We start from the raw sequence: 19,114 nt of genomic DNA, 5'->3' as shown, positions 1-19,114 counted from the left end.
AACCTATTGTGGTTCTAACTATCAAAGGAAAAAACTTCTTGCAATAGGTCCACGTGGGACGTATTAGAACTGCCTTTCCTTGATAAAGTACATTTAGCCTATCTTTTATTTTCAGTTTAAAAAAATTTTTTTTTTCAGTCATTTGGACACAATATCTTTATTTTATATTTATGTGGTGCTGAGGTCGAACCCAGTGCCTCTTGCACGCTAGGCAAGCGCTCTACCTCTGAGATACAACCCCAGCCCCACAATACCTTTATTTATTTATACTTTTGGTGCCGAGTATCGAACCCAGCGCCTCACATGTGCTAGGTAACTAAGCCATAACCCCAGGCCGCTTAACCTATTTTTAGTATTGTTGTTGACTTGTTTTTTGTGTGTTCCCTGATGTACCAGTGGCGCCAAGTGGGTAGGCTTTGGGCAAAAGATTTGTGACTCGTACCTAGCACAGTCCTTGGCACACTGTAAATTTCTACTGCACGAAGGATGGACTTATTTTCTGAGAAAAGTCTCTTGGATTAGCGAACTCTGCACGCATCACCCAGAAGCACCCAGAGGAACCTACTGGTCCACCTGCCCGGGAAATACCCAGTTTGAGAGTTAACGAGTGGGTAATGAATGGAACGGCAGTTAATTTTATGATGGCCGACGGGCAGTGCGCCTGCGCTACCTAGGGACGAGATGGATGCGAGTGGGCGGGGCAACTGGCGCCTGCGCGGTGGTGGGGCGTGGACGGGATCAGTACGGCGTCTGCGCAGGCCGCGGTGGTGGCCGTGAGGGGCGGAGAAGGGGCGGAGAAGGGGCGGGCCGAGGACGGGCCGAGGGCGGGCCGGGCGAGCGGCGCCGCGGGGTTGGCTGCTGCCCTGAGGCCGGACTCAACGGATCAGGGGCCGCGCCACCGGGCGAGCTCGCCGCCCGGCCCCAGCCCGGAGCCAGGGAGCGAGTAAGGCGGTGCCGCGCGGTAAGAGCCAGGACAGGTCCCCTCACAGCGTGCGCCGGCGGGTCAGTCCAAGAGCTCAAAGCCGCCCGCGCGGCCTGGCCCAGGCGGCCCCGCAGACCCCGGCGGGCCTCGCGCCTGCGCCGTCCCCCTCGTGGGCCCCCCCAACCCGTCGCGCGCCTGCGCGGTTCCTTTCCCTGCTCCTGGCCTGACCCGCATCCGGTGCCGTGGACCCTCGGGTCTTTAGGGCGTCCTGGCTGGTGTGGGGTCTCAGCTGGTTTTGGGTCCTCGGAGCGCGTCGCCTCTGAGACGAGAGGATGGGTGCTGCTCTCGCTTTTTGCTCTGTGCATGCTCCAGGATATACTGGAATCACTGTCTGGTCACCCTGGCACCTTGTCTTGGGCTGGGATAGCATTGTTTCAGGATCCTGAAGACCCAGCGCAGGGAGCAAGGGCTGGGAGCCTCGAACCCCAGGCTTGCTGCGGGCGTTGGTTCTGTTGGGGCGGTGTCCCCTTCGGCTGGGAGGTCAGCTCCATACTGGCTTAATGTCTTTTATTCTTGAGACTTGGTTAATTGCGTCGGATCAGACATGAATAATCCGGTGTATTGCTGAGTAAAATTTGCATTTCTAGCAAGATGGTTAATTGTCTTAGTTAAGTGGATAAGTTTGAAACATCATAATTCACTCTTGGGCAGCTACCCTGGAGATGACTAGGAAATCAATCAGTTTCCAGGTAGGTTTAGCCTGTTCACAGGTCAAAGTAGAATTCCTGTGATCATTCAAATACAGGAAACCTTTATTTGTTTATGTCCTTCATAATTTATCTTATAGTATAAGAGGAGCCAGGTAAAATTTCCATAAGTTCGCTGCCTAGTTTGAGTACAGGGGAAAAATGATTTTGTTGAAAAGAGTATCTCAAGCATTGGTAATGTTTCTTGTTTACAACAAATACAGGAACCTTTAAATGTTGCAGAATTCAGCAACATTTGCTGTCACTAAGAAGGATGAATCTTGAGATAAAATTAGAGTTACAGGCTTCACAGACTAGTAGTCATTTCTAAAGACTTGAGATGTGACTAATTTTGCCAGTGTAGGAGACACCAAAGAGACTATTCAGTCATTCCTTCAACAAATCAGGAATGGAAAAATTTTGAAAAAAATATTTCATCTGTACTGAACATGTACAAATTTTTTTTCCTTGTCATTGTTGCCTAAACTATATACTGAAACAACTACTTATGTAGCATTTTTGTTGTATTAATTAGTATAAGTAATCTAAAGGTGATTTAAAGTATACTGGAGGATGTGGGTAGGTTGTAAGCATATATTTGGCCATTTTATGTAAGTGACTTGAGCATCCACAGATTTTGGTTTTCACAGGGATCCTCTAACCAATCCCCTGTGGATACTGAGGGATGATTGTCATTTAAAAAAAATAATTAAAAATAAGATATAAAAGTAATATATATATGTTATAAAGTAGCCAAACCAATACAGAAAGGGATATAATGAAAGAACAAGTAGACTATTGCTTTGAATAAAATTTTTTTTCTATAAAGAAATGGCTGAGCCAATAATTATTTCCATAGAAATGTGTCCTTTTCTCTTTTGATTTAGAGTGTACCCAAAGCAGAGTTTCTTAAGACTCAGGAGCTTGAGATAGCTGGAGAATGCTTGCATAGTGCTTGCCTGTGTATATCCCAGGTATGGAGGGATTTCCTTGACATTCATTTTCAATGAAAAAAAATTTTTATTGTGCCATAGAAAAGCTTTATCACTGTGTGCCTTAGTAACAGTTTGGATAATTTGAGTGTCAAGTTACAGTATCATAGTGAATGATGAGTAATCCTAGTGGTTATAACTAAGGTGAAGTTTGTATCAGAATTTCCAGTTCAGATTTGAACTTTTAGAATGTTTATTTTCAGTGTTTTGTCTTGACACATGATTTCTCTGGAGCAAAGGTTCTCTTTATAACTGACTGGACACTGTACATTTGATCAGATGACTCATTTGAAAGTATTGGGTAGGTGTTCAAAATTACTGTCAGTGTTGGCTTTTCTTAATGCATAAGATTTGCCATGCAAAAAAAAAAAAAAAGATTTGCATGTAACCAACCATCTACATATTTAAATCATATGGCTAACTTGCTCATGGTGTTAGATATGCAGACTGCTCAATTCAGTAAAGAAACAATGACAATGTCAGGAGATTGGAGAGATTCTCTTCTTTGTTTTATGACTTTGGGCAAGAAACTTTCCTTCCTGGACCTTCATCTCCCTATCTGTAAGGTTAGGCAGAAAAAGAAAGGAGTCTGAAGCGCCAGTTTTAACATTTACCTGGTCCTTGTCTACAGAGTCATCTTCAGCCAGGGATAGAACTGGGTCTTCTAACCCATTCCACAAAGATGTGAGGTGAGGAGCTGGTTACAAGTTATGTAAAGTAGATGAGAATGAATCTAAGAGACTCTGGAGTCAGACTCCTTGAGTGGAATGTTGAGAGACCCTTAGTGTATGAAGGAAAAGAAGGACACTATTAGGAATTTTTCATAAAGCTGATTACTCAAAAGACTCATTTCAAAAAGAATAAGAGAAAAAAAAAAGACCTGGTTTCTTGGTGTTAAAATTGAACATCCAGGCCTGGGATTGTGGCTCTGGTAGAGCACTTGCCTAGCATGTGTGAAGCACTGGGTTTGATTCTCAGCACCACATAAAAATAAAAAAATAAAGGTCCATTGACAACTAAAAAAAAAAAGAAAATTGAGCACCCACCTGGGAAAATTGGTGTTTGCTTAAAGACCCAGCTACTCTGAAGGCTGAAGTGGGAAAATTGCTTTCATCTGAGTTTGAGGCCAACCTGAGCAATGATCGAGATCCCATTCCCCCCCCAAAAAATAAATAAATAAATAAAATTAAGCATCTTTTCTGGAAAGATATTATACTAAATAGTAATTATGGTAATTGAAAACGGCAAATACAGAATGGGTTATTGTGATTTTTTTTTTTTTTTTTTTTAGAAATAAAGAGCCTAAAGCAAACAAGAACCCCAAAGAAATAAAAGAGTACCTAGAATCTGTTGTTCTGCTACTGTTGGACAGTTAGGAAAATATTTCTTGAGGTTATTACTGGTAAGATTCAAATATATATATTTTTTCTTTTTAAAATGTATATATGAGGCCTGGTGCAGTAGCGCATGCCTATAATCCCAGTGATTTGGGAAGCTGAGGTGGGAGGCTGGGGCAGTTGGGTTGCACGTTCGAGGCCTGTCTGGGCAATTTAGCAAAGACCCTCAGCAACTTAGCTAGACCCTGACTCAATGAAAAGGGTAAAAGAGTGGGGATGTAACTCAGTGGTGGAGTGTGCCCTGTGGTAAAACTCCCCTGGGTTCAACCGTATTACAAAAAAAAAAAAAAAAAAAGTGATCATTTGTCACAGTCCACAGATGATATTAAAATTGCCCAGCATTAAAGATGTTCCTGTTTTGATCATTCTAGTCCTATCCTACTGAATAAATGTCACATCCTCCCTGCCCACCTCCCGGGTATGCCAACAAAAAAGCCTAGGTAGGGAAATTCTTGATGGTTCGAATTGTTCCCAGTGAATAGACTAGCTGCTGCATGGTATGAAGTTCCATGGGGTTTCTCCATTCTTTTTTTTTTTTTTTTTTTTTTTTTTTGGTAGCAAGGATTCAATCCAGGGGCACTTTTAACTACTGAACCACATCCCCAGTCCTTTTTTGTTTTTTATTTTGAGACAGGGTTTCTCTAAATTGTGAGGGCCTCATTAAATTGCAGAAACTGGTTTTGAACTTGCGATTTTTCTGCCTCAGCCTCCTGAATCAGTGGAATTACAGATGGGTGCCACCACCCCTGGCACTGCGTTCAGAAATCAGTCTTTTGCTCTGAAACAATATGACCATAAAGAAATTAGGCTTGGGCCAGGCACTGTGGCGCATGCTTGTAATCCCAGCAATTTGGGAAGCTAAGGCAGGAGGAAGAAATAAGGAAAAAAGAAATTAGGCTTGGGTTGGGGTGTTGCTCAGTGGTAGAGCACTAGTCTAGTTTGCCTAAGGCTCAGGGTTTGATCTTCAGCACTGCCAATGAAAGATTAAAAAAAAAAAAATGCTTAAAGTATTTTGGGCAGGATGTCTCCCTCTGGAGATAGCCCACATTCTCCCTGATATGTGTATTCCTTATTTTTACCTTCAAAGGTCTCTCTCTTGAGATTGCCTCCATTCTCCATATCTGCTTTCCTAAATTAACCTCTGACTGTGCCTTGGGTGAGGTGGGGGGTAGAGGGGGTTGGGAGGTGGGGGAAAATTTTTGGTTGTGGAGGGAATACTGAAGGGGAGAGATCTATTCTAAAGTGAATGTAACAGATGATCTCTGTGTTTGTGAAATCTTTAAAATTCATGGTTGTCTGCTCCTAATCCCAAATAAGATTTAGAGTTAGACATATTCTTTAAAAAAAACAAAAACCTGCAATGGAATAGAATGTATTCGAAATGTACATTGAATATGTCTTGAATTAAAATGAATAATATAATCTCAAATTCTTCATTACACTGATTTTTGCCTTCTGAGGACTGACTGCTTTTAACTATCTAAGTTCTCCATATTCAAAGGATAATTTGGTAACATTGTAAAGATAACTCCTAACCATGAGAGAAGTGAATGAAGATCTTTTTACATTGTTTTTCCTGACCTCTTCCCATCTCTTCCTTATAGTTCTTTATTTTTTGGTTAAATCCAGTTTGGCTCATACCTGTCTTTCCAGACTATTGATTTGTTCAGTTATTCTTCCATTTGAAAACTTTCTCCTGCTCCTACTACATTCATAATAAGGCCTCAGCTTGGTGTGGAGAACACTTCATCACTGGATTTTGCCCCCAGCTTACTTTCTTCCTCTTCCCTCTGTTTATGTACTTTATTCAGATGTGAACAACTCTTGGTCTCTTGATATCTCTCCAGTCTCTTTGCCTCCCTCTGCTGGAATGTGTTTTCACTCATTGGATCATCACTTCAAAACTCAATTAAATATGACCTTGCCTGGAATGTTTTCTGGCTACTCTAGCCTCCCGAAGACTCCTCTAGCACCCTGTACATCTAGGATTTGGCACAATGTGTCTTGTCTGCTACCACCAATGGATGGTGACACCATCGTATGTTGCAGAATAAGTGACTTGATGTAAAGTTGTTGAGTCTGATTGTTATAGAGGAAGTGGATGACCACTTAGTCCCTGCCCTTAAGGAAATTTTCACTCCAGTTACAGTTGCCCAGTTGCCTGCCTTGAGATACCTACTAGTTGTGCACATCAACCTTCAAAGTTCATTTTTTTTTTTTTTAGATGTTGACGGGCCTTTTATTTTGTTCATTTATTTATATGCGGTGCTGAGAATCAAACCCAGTGCCTCACACATGCTAGGCAAGCACTCTACCACTGAGCCACAACCCCAGCTCCTGTGGTTTAGTTGACTGATTCAATCTTGTTTCCTGAAGGAGGGAACTTTGTCTCTAATGTTTGTTTTATCATCCAAAAACCAAGTGGGCATCATCTTTGCTTCCAGCTCTGAAAGGAATATGCATGTGGTACAAATTGCTTCCTCTTGTATACCTATGCTTGTAAACCTTTTTTTTTTTTTTTTTTTAAGGTTTGAAGTATTTGGACAGTGAAGACAATTTCAAGTTTTTCTATTATACATATGACCTAGGGAAGACAGAATAAAGAAGAAAAATACTTTGCTTCTAAAAAAAGACCATTGTTATAATGAATGAAATACTATTTTGCAAGACAAGTTTTTTGGCATTTCAGCGAGGAACAACTTCACTTGTTTTTAAATTAAGAATCAAAGCCAAAATGCAACTTGCAAGTATATGTTCAAATAGTATTTCTGAAGGTCTAGTGTGTAATATTAATGTTCACTAAGATGCTGTCTAGCCACACTAGGATTTTTACTAGTGCCTTTCTTGACTTTGCTTCTGATGCTCCTTTTCCAAACTCAGTAATTTTCACATAAATACTTAGGTGGGTTGGGTTCCCAAACTTTATTTATAAAACTAATTTAATTCATAAGGTTTGGAAATTTTATGTTGACAATAATATAGGATCTAATGAATATCTATAGCAGCGTAGGAAAAAGCATACATTTCATGTGTACTTTTCATTAAGTGTGGTCGTCTTGCAACAAATCTTGAGGTAGTTAGCATAACTCTTATTTTTCTTATTCTGAAAGTGAGGAAAAGAGGTTAAGAATATAGAACTAACAAGAGACCAAGTTTGGACTTGAGCCCAGGTTTCTGACTAAAAATTCTATGTCCTTTTTACCTTAACACACTGCCTTTCAAGCAGGATGTACTCATCCTCTGTTTGGAGGAACTACTGCTATTTACTTTGGAAAGCAGAAGACAAGCTCTTTTGTGAATTCAAATGTTTGAAGAGCTTTCACAGGGAAACAGGAGTGGGTTTGTTTTTGTTGCTTTGGAAGGTTCTGTGGTAGATGGTACCTTAAAGTTGTGCAGTTGTTTATTCTCAGTATTGAAAACTGCCCAGGAATTGAAGGGCTGCTCTCCGGAGTTACCACCTAGTAGCAAAAGCTATGGGGTCCCCTAAGGTAAATGACAGATTAATCTTGATACTACCAAAGTCCAGTTACCTCCTTTGCTCCTTTTTCTTTGCCTCCTCCCTCTACATCTTTCCTTGACTGACTTCTTCCCTAATTAGTTTCCTGCCTTCTTTCCTTTAAGCCATGTAGAGGTGTGTTTTTTACTATGTTGAAATATCTTGTTGGGGCTGGGATTGTGACTCAGTGGTTGAGCACTTGCCTAGCATGTGTGAGGCACTGGGTTCGATCCTTAGCAGCACGTAAAAATAAAAACAAATAAAATAAAAGTATTATGACTATCTATAACATATATGTATGGATTAATATAATATTATATATAAAAATATATGTTGTATTTATATATTAATCATTTTAATATATATTAAAAATATCTTGTTATTGAGAAGATACTTCTAAAAATTGGTTCATTTTTCTCACATTTGAAATATTCTATTTCTTCCATTTTGTAAAAACAATAAAATGATAGTAAATCAAGCTGGTTTATTAGAGTCTCTCCTTGCAGTCTTGTTCTGGAATTGCATACGGTACCTCTCCAGATCCTCTGAGGAACACAGTCTGTCTAGAACCCTGTCTGCCATGATCCAGACAGTGTAAGTCAAGTGATTTATTTCAACTCAGGACTAATTCTCTTAGAGCAGCTTGCTATACTTTGAGGACACAGTAGATTTATGGTCAGCCTACACTTCCTCATGGCTTCAGAGAGATAGGTTTTGAATATAGTCCTTCTTTCACAAATCCAGCTTCTTCCTAGGAACTCTTGGACAAAAAGATCAAATCCTGACTTTCAGGGGTATCTTCTCACTTCAAAAATCCACTTCCTCTCTCAGTTGCCTTTTTAAATTGGAGAGATGAAAATACCATGTATCCTCAAAAGCTTAGGGTTTCCTATATATAACTTCAGTTACAGAGGTGCATTCTAGGTTTTATACTACGTTATTATTCACTTCCAAATGGCATGCAGGGATGGTAATGATCCCTGAGTTTTAGGCTTGGCAGATTGGCCATCTTGTTTTGTGTGCCAACTCTAGGAACTTTCAGACACCTGGAGAGGCTTCTATTGAAACTCTGCATTGCCCCTTCTTAATGGGCTGTTTCTGCCTTGGCCTTCCTGTGATGGGATTGTTCCCTTACTTGCTAGTGTCGCTGCAGTTTTCCATGAACCACACATTGGGACAAATCTGAACTGTTGGAGTGACAGGTTTTCTTCTTTTCCTTCAGCTCCTAATCATCTTTTTCTTCCTCATTTTTTTTCTTAATTAATGCTGTCTTGGTATCTGGAGATGCATTCTTCTAATTTTGACTTTATTGGTAGTAAATGTAACTGATGGCATTGTAGACAGGGGTGCTAACACATTACTCTGAGGGTTTACTTAAGGAATTTTCTCAGTGCTGTGTCTATATAGTGTGCTTTCTCCTTCCCAACTGCTAGGCCTGCCAGCCTGCTTTGAAATATTAGAAATGAATAGGAGGCCATCAACCCCTTCTTGTATCTAAGAATAGGCGTCTTCAAGGCCTCAGTAGACTGAGTAATAAATATTGTTTTGCTTAACTACTTTTCACATAAGCTACTGATTATAGGTGAGGTTTGGAAAGGGGGAGGAAGGGAATTAGGAGGTTTTAGGAGTAGCTTGGACTTGAACAATGGTGAGATAATAATGGGTATTCCAGAGTTGAGGGAACGGTTAGCTGAGGGAAGGGAAGGCATATGATAGAGTAGGGATCAACCACCTTTTTCATAAAGAACCAGATAGTAACTTTTTTTTTTTAGTTATTGCAGGCCTATGTCTCTTTTGCAACTAATCAACTTTGTCATTATAGCTCAAAAGTAGCCACAGATAATAGGTAAATGAATGTGACTGGATTTCAACAAATTGTCTAATTTTATATAGTTTTTTCATGTCATGAAGTATTCTCATGATTTCCCCTCCCACCACTCAATAGTACAAAACATAATCTTAGTTTATGAACTATCCAGAATAAGTGATGGTCCAAATTTGGCCTGTGGACTGTGGCTTGCTGACTCCTGTTACAGATCATAGAAGAACAGAAAACAGAGGATTGGTTAGAGGGCCTGGGAACCCAGGTCCCTGGGTCACACTTAAGGAAGCATGAAAAAGGAATCCATTTTTGTGATGTAATGAAAAATTTAAGGGAAGTATATTTTATATTTATGTGTGTGCCTGATCTCATCTTAGTATTTATTTAAAAAATTTTTTTACAATGGAAAATCTCATGAATATACAAGTAGAATAATGTGATTAAGCACCAGTGATCAATACTAGACCTTTTAAGTTTTGCGATTTTCTTTTATTATTTTTGTGGTGCTGGAAATTGAACCCAAGGCTCATGCATGCTAAATATACGTTCTACCACTGGGCTTCTCCCTCAATCCCAGTGTGAATTTTAGAATCAAAATGTCCATGTTCTACCAAAAAGTCTACTAGAATTTTAATTGAAATTATGTTGAATATATAGATAATTTGGGGAGAATTGACTTCTTAACAATATTCGATATTTTGGCCCATGAACATAGTCTGTTTTTCAGGTTATTTAGTTTCTTAATTTTCCTCTGTATTATTTTGTAGTTTTCAGTGTGTACAGATTTTGGGGGGGAGGTAGATACTGAAGGTGGGTCCTGGAAGTCTACCTCTGAGCTGTATCCCCAGTCCTTTTTTAATTTTTATTTTTGAAACAGGTTCTTTCTTGCTAAGTTACCCAGTCTGGCCTCCAACTTGTGATCCTCCTGCATTAGCCTCTGGAGTTGCTAGGATTACAAGTGTGTGCTACTGTGCCTGTCCATATCTTTTACTTTTTCAGGGTCAGATTTATCCTTAGTATTTTATGTGTTTTGATGTTAATGAGAAGAGGATTTTTAAAAATTTCAATCTCCAATTTTCTTTGCTAATATTTAGAAACACAGTTGATTTTTTGTATACCAATATTGTATTCTGAAACCATGCTGTAATTATTAGTTTTAGTAGCAGATTCCATTGCACATTCTGTCAGTGTTGTTTGTTGATAAAGACAATTTTATTTCTTAATCCCTATTTCAGATGCTTTATATTTTTTTCTGCTTTTCTTTTGGTATTGGGGATTGAACCCAGGGGCACTTAACCACTGAGCCACATCCCCAGCCCTTTTAAAAATATTTTTATTTAGAGACAGGGTCTCTTGCTAAGTTGCTGAGGCTGATTTTGAGCCTCCTCCTGTCTCAGCCTCCCAAGGCACTGGGATTACAGGCTTATGCAACCGCGACCAACTGAAAAAATTTCATTTTATGCCATTCAGGATGATATTGGCTATGGATGTTTCCTAGATACTGTTTATCAAGTTGAGGAGATTCCCTTCTATTGATTTATGTTCTTTTATTTTTATAGTTGTAGATGGACAGCATGCCTTTCTTTATTTTTATGTGGTGCTAAGGATTGAACCCAATACTTCACAAGTGCTAGGCAAATGCTCTGCCACTGAGCTCCAATTTATGTGTTTTTTTAAAATCAGCAATGATGTTAAATTTTATTTAGTACTGTTTCTGTTTCTATAGAGATAATCATATAGCTTTTCTTTTTTAGTTTGGAATATAGTGAGCTAGATTTCTTTTTAAGACTTGTTTCATGGGATAGACATTACATGCTCTTGATGTATTATCCTTTTTCTAGATTGTTGGAGTCAGCTTGTTTACGTATGCATGTGTGTGCTCATTCTCTCTATATGTACTTTTATTATTATTTTTATTTGCAATGTGAGGGAAACCCAGGACTTTGTAGTTGATAGGCAGGCATTCTGCCACTGATCTATACCCTCAGCCCCCCATTTGCTATATTTTTGTTTAGAATTTTTTGCATTTATTTTCATTTGAGATACTGATTTGTAGTTTGTAGTGTCTATCAGATTTTGGTAGCAGAGTAATGATAATGTTATAAGATAATCTGGAATTATTCTTTTCATTTTTCTGCAAGTTTGCTATATAGTTTGAATGCCTTGGAAACTTAATTCCCAATGTAACAATGTTGGGAAGTGAGGATTTTGGGTGGCATTTGCCTTGGAAACTTAATTCCCAATGTAACAATGTTGAGAGGTGAGGATTTTGGGTGGCATTTGGGTCCTGAGAGCATCACTCTCACAAATGGATTAATGCCAGTTATAAAAGGGCTTGAGGATGTGAGTATAAGCTCTTGCTCTTTCCCAATCTTCTTGCCCTTCCACCTTCCACGGTGGATTGATGCAACACAAAGGCCTTTGTTGGATGTGGCCCCTTGATCTTGGACTTCCCATCCTCCATAGCCATGTGCGAAATACATTTCTTTAGTTTATACATAATCCAGTCTAAGTGTTCTGTCAGAGCAGCATAAAACAGATTTAAGACAGAAATTTGATAGAATTTGATAGAACAGAAGTGATACTGTTGCTATTACAAATATCTGAAAATGTGGAAGCAGTTTTGGAACTGGTAATGAGTAGAGATTAAAAGAATTTGGAGAATAGGCTACAGAAAGCCTAGATTCCTATGAATGGAGCACTGGGGGAAATTCTGATGGAGATGCAGAAGATGACAGGAGCAGTAGGGAGAGCCGAAGTCTTAGGGATTACTTAAATGGTCATGATCAAGATGTTGGTAGAGGTATCTATAGTAAAGACCATTCTGATGAGGTCTTGAATGGAACAGAGGAATAAAAGATTGGAAACTACAGAAAAGGCCACTTAACAGTAAAACGAAAGGAGAAATTATTTAAAGATGGAGTTAATAATTAAAAGGAAGCAGGATAAAAAGATTTGAAAAACTATTAGTCTAGTCATGTAAGAAACGAAATGTATCAGGGAGAGAATATTAGCCAGGCATGATGGTGCATGCCTGTAATTCCAGCGGTTCAGGAGGCTGAGGCAAGAGGATCATGATTTCAAAGCAGCATTATTGGGAGGTGAGGCCTCTGGGTGGTGTTGGATCATGGAAGGTTCCAACCTCATGAATAGATGAGTGCTGATAGAAGTGTTTGATGCTGGTAGTTCAGCATCTTGATCTCTTGAACTGTCTTGCCCTTCCACTTTGTACCAAGGGATGATGCAGCATAAAAGCCCTTGCTAGACACACCCCTCAGCTCACTTGTGGACTTCCCAGCCTCCAGAACCATGTGCCAAGTAGCTTCTATTTATAAATTTTCTAGTGTGTGGTATTCTGTTGTAGCAGTACAAAATAGACTGAGACTGGGGATTAAATTCAGGGGCACTCAACCACTGAGCCACATCCCCAACTCTGTTTTGTGTTTTACTTAGAAATAGGGTCTCATTGAGTTGCTTAGCACCCTGATGTTGCTGAGGCTGGCTTTGAACTCGTGATCCTCCTTGCTCAGCCTCCAGAGCTGCTGGGTTACAGGCCTGCACCACCACGTCTGGCTCCTTATTGTCCTTTAATAGCTATAGAATCTGTAGTGTTATCACTCCTCTAATTCCTAATGCTGGTAAATGAGTCTTTTTCTTCTGGTGAGTATGGGTAGAGATTTAGCACTTTTATCTTCTCAAAGAACCCACTTGTGGTTTCATTGATTTCTACTTTTCCCTTTTCTGTCATCAGTTTTTACTTATTGGTCATTTCCTTTCTTGGGCTTGCTTTGAGTTTCATTGCTTTTTCTTTTTTCTTGAAGTAAAAACAGAGATACTGCTTTGAGATATTTCTTTTTATAGTATAAGTGCTTTAATACTCCCACAAATTTTGATATGCCATTTTTTTTCATTTTCATTCCATTCAAAATGCATTCTGGTGCCCCCTGGTTGGTTGGTTTGTTTAATGTTGGTTGGTTGGCTCATTGGTCTTTTTGGGTACAAGGTTCTCACTGTGTTGCCTAGGATGGCCTCAAGCTCCTGAGCTCAACCCATCCTCCTACCTTAGCTTTCTGAGCACCGAGATTAGAGGTACCTGCCACCATGTCTGTCTAATTTCCTGTTTGATTTCTTCTTTGACTCCTGGATTCCTTAGAAGTAAATTAGTTTCCAAGGATTTTAGAATTTTTCAGAGATCCTTCCTTTATTTTCTAATTAAATTAACCAAGAATCTTTTAAATAAAACACAATGACAGTACCATTATTCCATCTTAAAAAAGCAATAGTTCTCTGGGTGCAGTGGTGCGTGCCTATAATCCCAGTGGCTCAGAAGGCTGAGACAGGAGGATTACAAGTTCAAAGACAGCCTCATTAAAAGCGAGGCGCTAAGTAACTCCGTGAGACCCTGTCTCTAAATAAAATACAAAATAGGGCTGGGGATGTGGTTCAGTGGTCGAGTGCCCTTGAGTTCAGTCCCTGGTACCCCCCCCTCCCCTCCAAAACAAGGTCTTGTTCAAGAGGGACAGTTTGAAATACTGCAGAAAGGATCAGAAAGAGAAAACTGTGTCAGGGAAGTATTATCAAAGGCCAGTGGAGTGAGTCAAGCAGGGTGGAGGGAGTGGACAGGAATAGAAAGGGATAGATAGATAGACGCCTGGAGCTGACCAGGTGAAGATGGTAAAGGATGGCAAGAGATGGTTGTATTGCATTAGACTGCAGTAGCAAACAAAGCTGTGGTGGTGAGGATCGGGAGAGGTGGCACACACTGAGAGTGGAGTCATGAATTTTTTAGTTGCCTGGAAGAATCCCTGAAGCTTCTCTGTGTAAGTCAGGGAGTAGAAAGGAGAGGAAAGTTTTTGCTAGTTCCAGGAGGACATAGAAGTAGTAAGAAATAAGTTTAGGATAAAGAGAAACTTGCCTTGCTGGTTATAGCAAGGAGGAAAGGAGATGAATGTTTATTGGACTTATGTGCATGCACTGAGGTTTTCCTTGTTAGTTCACTTGCATTGTTTGATGTGGTTCTTGTAGCATCCTATGTAGTATTTCTTACTTTTCACTTACGGATGAGAGAGTTGAAATTTGGCGATGAATAATATGTATGTGGCCCAGAGCCACATAACTAGTCAGCAGAGTTCTGGCATTTGAATGCAAATTCTGCCCAGTTGTAACTTAGTTCTTTTCACAAGATATGTGAATTCAGAAGTACTTACAGCCATCATTGCAGGCTGCTGTTACTGGAAGGTCTCCCTTGTGTCACGGGCTGTACATTGTGTGATATGACTTAGAATAACGCTGCCAGTCTTCTCTTGAAGAAACTCTTGACTTTGTGTTTTGAAGTTCTTTGAGTTGCTGTTTTTAAGCTAAAATAGTGAAATTACTCATTTATTCAGTACATCAGATTGAATACGTAACACTCCCAGGGGCATGTTTATGTGTGTAGGGTTTTGGTAATTTTGGGATGGGGTGGGGGGGATAATGTTTTCAACCTACAAAAAAGTTTTTTTTTTTTTTTCCCTTACTGGTCTTGGACTCAAGACTTCCTACTTCAGACTTGAGTGCTGAGTGCTGGGACTACAGGAGTGCCCCATGATGCCTGTCTAGGAAATAGTTTTGAATGTAGAGATTTTGAAGGCTCCCATCTGATAAATTGGGGGTGGACTGCTGTGAAATTTGTATGGTAGTCTGTTCTTACTATCTGCTGTTACTATCATTTTACTGAAATTCAAGGTTGCTTACATAGCGTAATGTTGTTCAGAAATACTATTTTTGTCAAGTTAGAATGAAGCATTGGGAATAAATGTTTATTTTACATATTCTTTTGTTTTAATACCTGATTGGTTATATTATATTGAAACTCTGACAGGTAATTGAGCTGCATTGCTTGAACTTGCAATAATACATTGTTCATCCAGTAAAGACACACAGGAAAACTTACATATAGTAAAGCTTACCCTAAATTAGTAATAGTAAAATCAGTGTAATTAAGTTATATGGTTGTGTTTCAGCATTTTAACAAGGAAGTGTGGATCATGACACTTTGAATTCAGAAGGAAGAGATTTCCCATTTTTCCCTCCTGATGTCTTCATCCTGCCTCTAAAAAATGAGTAGTTCTAGACTCAGTTATAGGATGTCTTGTGACAGGCAGTGAACTATATGGTGGTTGATTAACTTACCTGTCTCATAAGAGCTAGGATTTACTTCTGACATGCATGTATTTTTTAGCAGTAATATGGGTTCTTCACATCATAGCTTTGATTTTGTGTGTTTTTGATTTTGTGTGTCTCCATATAGTTATTGAGTAATATCTTTAAGGCCCTTGCCCTACTTGCCTCCTATATAGGGCCTGTGCGTTCTCAAAGAGGGCTGTGGGAAATGTCAACACCCAATTGCTACCTAAGGATCTATTGTCCAGTGCTAGAAGAGTTAGATCCAAGTATTGGGGTTTCATGAGAAGAGGGGACCAGGGGCAGTTGTGGGTGTTGGGAGACATAGATCCTTTCAGCTGTACTTTGAGGTGGCATGGGATGGAAAATGGTGAGGAGAAGGAGGGTTTGTCTTTTGAGACTGGCTTTGAAAGAGGAAAGAGGGACATTGTGGTTAGGGGAATAATACAGAAGTTAGAGGAACAGGTTTAAGGTAAGATAAACAGACCTACTGCTCTGAGCTTAGTGTGCTTGGAGGAGGCCCAAAGGGTGGCTTTGAAATTGTAGGTTAGATGGTATTGTAGAGGACTGGCTGTCCAGAAGGGAGATTTGGGCTGAATATTTAATATTCTTACTGCTTAAGGCTGAAAACTTCTCATCTTTCTTGCTCACTCTGTGTTGTTTCTGGCTTCTCCTCTACCAGTGCTATTCTTTTCTTCCCTGTTGAGGGTTGCCAGGTAAAACACAGGATGTCCAATGAGGTTTGAATTTCAGATAGACAATGAAGGCTTTTTTAGGGTATATCCTAAATATTGCCAGAGTACAATGAAGTGAGGGGAGTGCTGTGGCAGAAGTGTGCCAGAGAGGGAGGAGGAGCCAACTGTCTAGAGAGCCAGAAAAGTGTCAGGAAGCAGATGGCATTTGAGCTGAATCTTGATGTAAGCAGTTATTTCTCTGGCAGGAAGATGGTAAGGGACTTTCAGGAAAAGGGAACTGTAGGAGCAAAGGTGAAAAATGAAAGTAGGCAGTGATGCCTTTGTGAATTGGGAAATGAGTTGGGGGAGGCAGAGTGTGAGGGATTTAGGTGCTCCCTAAGGTGCTTGACCTTGGGGAGTGAGGTGTTATCCAGCAGGAGTACAGCATGGTGGAATACATACTTTAGAGTGTGGATAAATAGTTTTGGTGCTGAAGGACTGAAGGCAGGGATAGCATCAAGAGGCTGTAGTAGTTGTCCAGCTGGACCTCTTCTGTGACACAGAAAGTCTAGGATAGTGTTGTAGGGATAGTGGGGACAAGGAGGAGGACTGCTGCCAGGTAATGGACTTCTTGCAATTACCAAGAGTTGTCTTCACAGTAACCAAATGTTTCTGAAAATACAGTGTATCAAGGCCCTCTGTAGTCTCATAGCACAGGCCACACCTTCAGATGGTGGAAGAAAACTTGGAGTGACTGAGCTGTGGGGAATAGGTGTGGCTTTTGAATATAGACCTGTACAAACAACTGCACTAGCATTTGCCCGTTGTGGAAACTTCCAGTTCACCCTTTTCCAGTGTGCCTGATAATAAGCCCATCTCCTAGGATGATGGAGGACTGAATGCAGGACTGGGTGAAATGATGTGAATGGAATCCCCAGGACAATGATCAGCATAAAGTAAGCCCTTGGGGTTTAGTTTCTTTTCCTTCCCTCTTGCCGGTGAGGTTTCAGAAAACAGGAGAACAGTGAGTGGATTTTGACTTTGGGGCTGTTAGTGTGCCAGGTCAGCTGGTGATTCCAGAAGTGGGTTCAGATAAGCAATGTGGCCCTGTGGTTCCTTCTCAGATTTCATTCTGGAGGTCAAAGAGAGCCCTTTAGCTGTCTGTCCTTTCCTAGGAAATGAGGTTGGGAATCTGAGGGAATCATGGGCCCTGTGCATAGATTTTCCCATGGCTTTCTACTTGTAAGATGCTCAAGCTGTGGCTTTCCCAATTCAATAGATTGTGCAAAAAAGACCCTTTCTATGGTATGGTGAACCTTTCTCTCCAGTTATACCAGTTACCTTATTCCAGGTTTCTGGGCCTTGGCTGGTTGGCTGGCTCGCTTTCTGTCTTTTCTGTCTGTCTGCTGTAGATTGAACATAGGACCTTGAGCATACTAAGCATGTAACCCTGCCATTTAGTTATGCCTAGCTAACACTATTACTTTAGGTTGTATAATTCTTTTTTTGTGGGGGACTTTACTGCAGAATGTTTAGCTGCATCCTTGGCCTCTTTAACACTGCCAATAGTCCCCCCTTTCCCCAGGTGTGACAACCAAAAATGTCCACTGACTGTACCAAATGTTACCTATTGTGCAAAATTGCCCCGTCCCTTCTTTTTTTTAATATTTATTTTTTTAGTTATAGGTGGACACAATATTTTATTTTTATGTGGTGCTGAGGATTGAACCCAGTGTCTCATGCATTGTAGGCGAGTGCTCTACCTCTGAGCCACAACCCCAGCCCACCCCTTCCCTTCTTGAGTACCACTGCTGTATACTCTAAGTAGAAAAAAAGGAAAAGAACTTCATGGCATTTTTTACTCATTTTCTTTTGCATTTTAAAAAATTCATTTTCTTTAAACTTAGGTGGTAAAATGCTTGTTGGACATTTTTGCTAAACTGAATTTGAATTCTGATTTATTTTAACACTTTCTGGGTATGGTGGTACATGCTTGTAATCCCACCTGCTCAGGAGGCCAAGGCAGGAGGATCACAAGTTCAAAGCCAGTCTCAGCAATTTAGTGAGACCCTGTCTGTCTTAAAAAATTAAAAACATCTGAAGATGTGGCTCAGTGGTTAAGCACCCCTGGGGTCAATCCCTGGTACAAAAAGAAAAAAAGTGTGATACTAAGCTATTTTTAACTTAGTTTAGAAAAACTTTCTTTGTGCCATTGTTAAAACAGATTCCCAAATCTAAAATTTTAAGTTTTTTAAAAAGACATTTTTTATGTTGTTATATTTGAATCATTTGTAAAATGCAGAAGAAATTTCATTTTCATTTTGGATCAGAGTTTGTTGTAAATGTACAACCATATCATGATGTTTTTAATTAAAACATGGCCATCAGTTAATTTTATCGAGTTTGTAACTGCCTGCCAAAAGTCTGAGCATAAAGCCATGGTTCAAAGGGGTCCTTAATAATAACATTTTCTTTTGTAAGGAATGGCTAGAGGAGATTCAAAATTTTTTGCATTCTGGCAGTTTGAACTTTGGAAAACAATTTGTTTTGGACTAAATCTGGAAAAATAATTTGTGTACTGCAGCCAGAAATTCTTTTAGGCTGTCCTTTTCTAGCCTTGTCACTTGTCTGGAATGTTAAGTATCATCAGTATATTAACGGCCTTTTCAGCAACTTGAATTAAAAAGAGATTTAAAAAAAAAAACACAAAAGAGGGGGAGTGGGGGAGTCAGAGGAATCTCTAGAAATGGATCTGAGAGGTCTTGATGTAAGATAAGTTTAATTCTTTTACTCTTTGGAAAACATTAAGAAGAAAAATATGGTTCTGAGTTTGAAAAAAACAGGGAGCTTGTTTCTGAGTACTTCCTTGTGTTAAATGTTATAATAGAATAACAGAGATAAAT

At 39.9% G+C, this 19,114-nt stretch overlaps 1 protein-coding gene across 5 annotated transcripts in view; it reads left to right on the top strand.

Moving 5' to 3' along the window:
- The first annotated feature begins 804 nt into the window (after positions 1-804).
- The window catches only part of SPECC1L (sperm antigen with calponin homology and coiled-coil domains 1 like), a 146,100-nt gene continuing 127,790 nt past the window's right edge, over positions 805-19,114 (top strand). Inside the window, exons 1-2 of one of the 5 annotated variants that reach the window (XM_081287186.1) lie at positions 808-961; positions 2,556-2,642. The gene's annotated coding sequence lies outside the window, so the exon portion shown is untranslated. The other 4 variants (XM_081287187.1, XM_081287184.1, XM_081287185.1 and 1 more) reach the window with 4 other exon arrangements.

This window comes from Spermophilus citellus (genome assembly GCF_964194105.1).
Source record: "Spermophilus citellus genome assembly, chromosome: 3".
Lineage (NCBI taxonomy): Eukaryota > Metazoa > Chordata > Mammalia > Rodentia > Sciuridae > Spermophilus > Spermophilus citellus.
This window is presented reverse-complemented; position numbering and strand designations above follow the sequence as displayed.